The sequence below is a fragment of the Pteropus alecto genome, unplaced genomic scaffold (assembly GCF_000325575.1).
Source record: "Pteropus alecto unplaced genomic scaffold, ASM32557v1 scaffold3, whole genome shotgun sequence".
NCBI classification, from domain to species: domain Eukaryota; kingdom Metazoa; phylum Chordata; class Mammalia; order Chiroptera; family Pteropodidae; genus Pteropus; species Pteropus alecto.
The window spans coordinates 44,207,825-44,212,921 of record NW_006442484.1 but is presented as its reverse complement, the minus strand read 5'-3'; the positions used below and the strand labels follow the sequence as shown (position 1 = coordinate 44,212,921).

The following is a 5,097-nucleotide window of genomic DNA, read 5'->3' as shown; positions in this document are numbered from 1 at the left end:
AGCCAAACTCAGCATTCAGAGATTGCTTAATAATCAACCATTTCTTGGACAAAGAACTTGGAAAAACAATTTACAAAAGAACTACAATTCATTGACTAATACATGGAACTATGGTTAGCTCCTCTAGTAATCAAGGAAATGAAAATGAAGAATGTCACTTGCCCAAACTAATATATGGTGTAAAAAGTCAGGACAGTGATTACCCTGGATGGAGCGGAGGAGGGTGAAAGGAGGCATGACAGGGGCTTCTGGGGTCCTGATAATGTTCAGATTCTTGATCTGGATGCTGATTACTTACTTCGTGAAAATTCACTAATAATTTGTGTACGTCTCTGAATGTATGATAAACCTCCCTATGAAGTTTACATAAAAAAGCAAACTCACCTGCTACCTATTAAGTCAACAAAAAAAATTCTTTTGTGTAATAATAGAACAGTTGAAGCCATCATGAAGCTGGAATTTTTGCATGTTGCTGGTTGTAGTACATTAATACAGCCCTTTTTGGGGGAGGAATGTGGCAATATGAATTTAAAACTCTTAAAAAATGTTCATATTTGTTAACTCAATAATTCAACTTCTGAGATTCTATCTTAAGAAATACTCCTAAATGTCAAAAGAGGTTTATGTGCACATATACATTGCAATAACATTCATAACAACAAAAAATTATAATAGCAAAACATCGACAACAATTTAAATCTCCACCTTCAGAATAACATGAAGAGAAACCCCATTCTACAGATGAGTGAATCGAGGTACGGATTGGCTGAGTGATTCACCCAAGGACCCACGGGACGGAAGTAAAGGTGCAGGGATTACACTCCAGGCTCCATCACCACACTGGATTACTTAGAAGTTTGAATGAGGCTGGAAGAGCATCCCTAGCAGATGGTTCTAGGAACCTCAGCGATGTGTCAGTGATGAGGCTTAAGTCGAACTGCAGGGGAGGTGGTAAGTCAGCGAGCGGCGAAGAAGGGAGACAGGCAGGGACTGTTTTATGAAGCAAAGGAGGGTTTGCGATTTCACAAGTACATTTGTTATTTTCCCTGTAATGAGAAGCACTTGCCAGTTCATACTTTTATTTAATGTCTTTTAAAAAATTACATTAAGCTGTTTCTGGGTAGCATATGGGGCTTGAAGTCGAGAGCTGCCCTTGCAGCCGCCAACATGAAGACTTTGTACCAAGTCCCATTCTTAGTGCTCGAGTGTCCCCACCTGAAGCTGAAGAAGTTGTCCTTGGGTCACGACCATGACAGTATACGCTCTGGTGACACTCTAGTGGTGGTGTCTTACTTATCACAGGAGGTATACTTTATGTTATTGTCAAAACTCCAAGTGTTGGCCCTATGACAGATGAACGTGATGTCAGAGGCCGGTAGCCTTCATGGCCTACAGAGTGAATGGACACTGTACTGTGGAAGGGCTCACATCCAGCTTCCTGTTTCCACTGGGAAGTTTAGGTTTTATAATCCTGCAACAAACAGTCCAAAACACGATGGATTTCTTTTATTCCTTGGATTTGTGTCCTATTGAGTTTTTTCATGGCTAGAGCATTCATAAGAATGAAACTGCTGGGCTATCTGAATGGTTAGTGTTTTTTGAGAAGAAATCAGTGGATAACAGATCTGCTCCTGTTAACGAAGTTTTAAAGGCTATACCAGTACTCTAATATGAAAAGTGGAGAAAGATAAAAAGCAGCAAAAAAATAAAAAAGTAAAAAGCACCTGTGAAAAGATAGGAAGCATATTAAAACTTGGACTAGAATATCTTCTCGGTATTGAAGAGAAAGCTTATCACAGTATTTTGTCCTTCTGACCTATACTAATGTACCAAAGATGTAAAGTGCCATTTTCTTCTTTGCTTTTGATTTCATAAAGAAAATTTACTCCATTTCTACAACTGTAATATTGAAGAAAGTGAATATTTTTTACAGCCCCTTAACAGCTTTTGAAGATGACATTTCTGATTTTCAGAAATTAATGTAAAATCAGGAAGCAAGATCCCATAGGCCGAGAACTCTGAGTGGCTGGCTGCTCAGCTTTACCTATGATACCTTGCTTTTAGACAGAGTGTGTAATAGTACATTGCTTCATGTGCGTATATAAGATTGTTTTCTGAACAATAGGACATATGAAAGGAGCAGAAATAAGTATTTTTTTCTAATTAAAAAATTTACCTTTGAACATAGCAATGGAAACCTAAGCACTGCTTCATTATTTGTCTAACTTCTTCTTTAATTCAGAACTGGTCGTAAAAAACATTGCAGGCATTTCTGTTTGGTATTCAATGTTATGGATTGTCTTGTATTTTCTTTGTCCACAGACCTTCTTCCAGAGCTATACCATGTGCAGAGCCACCTGGAAAGCTGAGGAGGAAGGAGGGGCGCTGTATCCCTCCTGGACCTGGGCAGCTCTGCCTGGGGGCCTTTGCCCTAGATAGTCCCTTTGCCTAAAAGGCTCTTCCCTTGGTGTCTGCCTGGCTAAATTCCCTGCCTTCCTCCAGTCTTTGACCATCTCAAGGAGGCCTGTCCCGACCATCCTTCACATAATGCTGCCGCTGGCCCCTGCCGCCAAATTGCCAGAGCACTTCATCGCCTTTTCCCTACTCTCTTTTTCTTTTTTCCATAGCAATGGTGAGCGACTAGGTACATGGTACTACTTATGCCTTATTTTTAGTGTTTATAGTACCAAATACTACACCACAAGTTCCTTGAAGGCAGGCATCTTTATCTGTTTTGTTCTCTGACTTATTCCAGGTGTCTAGAGCAATTCTGGGCACGTAGTAGGCTCTCCATTTATATTTTTGGATTAAAAAAAAAAAAGGAGTTATCCCAGAGGGCTGCGACTCCTTCATGAAACAGAAAGAGCCGTAGCCAACCTTGGAAGATGGGTAGCCTTTCTCATCTTAGGAGATGGGAAAGAGAAAAACAGGGAAGGTAACCCGGTAGGAGAGTGACACGAGCAAACGTGGAAGACAGGAGCGAGTGAATCACTTGGGAGGCAGTAAGCAGACTGATCTGGGGGTGCCCAGGATGTGTGGCATCGAGTGCCAAGATGAAGGGTGTGGATTTTCTTCCGTAGACGATGGGAGGGAAGAGAAGGGCTATGGAAGGGTTCTGAGCAAGGAAGATACTCTTGATGCCAGTGACATTTTAGAAAGATTAATCTGAAGATGAGGTGCCTTTTGGGTGGGAATGTTCCCTTCTGAGCACTCCCGATCAGTCTGGGGCTTTCCTGTGCCCCCATCTTCTCTGTGCTCTCACTGGCAAGCTAAGCCAGAATCAGAATCTGAAGGTATGTTGCACATCGTAGATTTGGAAGGAGGTGGCTTTGGCTCTGCCTACTCTCCTTTCTCTAGGTGAAGTCAGGAGAGGCATTACACCGTGGTTACAAATGGCTTGCAGCACTGCAAATACTTCCTCCTGCTTCTCTATCTTCAAATTTGTATCATGGTCCCCAAGTGGGATGAACAGATGTTTTAAAATTTTCCTAAGCAATACTGAAATTCCAAAGGAGTAAAAGGCGCAAAGACCTTTGCCTAGTACATCAAGAACATGGACGAATTTAGAACCGGAGCCTTGTGTTACAATTGCTAGTCAAACTCCAAGAGGGGTAACCAGCCCATTAGCGCAGGCACCTGGAAACTGACTTTTCTGGCATCTCTCCAAACACACACACACACACACACACACGTACACACGCGCACACACACACACGTACACATGCGCACACTCTCACATACACACATTCATTGGGTCCTGGAAAGATCAGGGCCAACTGCAAAGCACCCATTCCCCAAGACTCCTAATTTATATTGGGAACTAACTATAAAGACTCCCCCAGCCCCCAACTTTCCCTCGCAATGATAAAGAGCATGTCACATCACACTAAATGTGACACTTAATCAAAACCCATCTTCTTTAACAAACCCTTAACCTCTAGCGCATGAGAGTCACCAAGGCCAAGGGATGAGACAGAAAGCCGACTCAGGTGGCACATGCTTTGATTAAGATGATACAGATTTCCTTTTATTTTACTTTCATCAGAGTTGTGAAATTCCAGATCTGTCCCCTTTTTGATTTGACAACAGCACATTTCAGTAGAGGTTAACACTAAAAAAAAACCCCAGACTTGCTCTCTCTTCAACTGAGAGCAGGCGATAATTTCTCTGAATCCTCTTCAGTAATGATCCTGAGAGCTTCTGATCTTCCCGTAAGCAAGTTTCGCAGGGAACGTGGTTAAACTGAAGCACAAACCTGGCTGGCATCTGGTTCTCTTCTTAAGTGGTCTTTAAATACCCTTAATCTATATGCCCTGGAAAAGACCTTCCTTTCTTAGCCTCCTTCCTTGGGTCTTTTTCTTTTTTTCTTTTTCCTAAGACTTAAATCCTCAAGTGAATTCTTTCACCAGATTTCTGGGACAGGAAATTTACTTTCCTGCCACACAGTACTTTAGAAACTTCTAGGGGCTCCAGCAGTTGTCCTTTTCTGCAGCATGGGCCATGGCTTTTCTAATGACCTATGTGGGATTTTGTTTTAAAATTATTTAATCACTAGCTAGTTCTATCTGTTCAATAAACATTTATTGAATCCCAATTAAGGATGATTTAGGTGCAATAAGAAAGAAAATTCGACTTCTGCTTTCAAGAAGCTTTCAATCTCAAAGTAAAATTTCTTAATGGGAATACGTGATAGAATGTAACAAGTGGCTACAAGAATCCCAAAGCGCAGGCAGTTTATGCGTCCATCTACCATGCGCCCGGCCCCGTAATAGGCACTGGGATATAGCCATGTACAAATGGCCAACATTCCTACCTGCACGGTGCTTACACTCTAGTTGGGTCTGGGCAACATTTTCGACTTTTGTATATTTGGCTTTTAAACAACCCACACTTTCGAACTTTATATACCGACCTTCTCCAATCACCTTTTGTAGCCTGAATTTGGATTTTCACGTACCCGCTGCCAAGTGAAACTGAGCTTTTGCGTGGGGTCACATCAGTGGAACTCCAGCTCAGTTTGGGCAGTGTCGGTGCCCTCATCATTCACTAAAAGTGAGAAGAAATTAAAGAAATCAAAGTGTGTATGCAGTTGCTAAG

The 5,097-nt window shown here is 41.8% G+C and overlaps 1 pseudogene; it reads left to right on the top strand.

Moving 5' to 3' along the window:
* Positions 1–1,167: 1,167 nt before the first annotated feature.
* LOC102891247 lies at positions 1,168–1,592 on the top strand (annotated as a pseudogene).
* Positions 1,593–5,097: the final 3,505 nt, after the last annotated feature.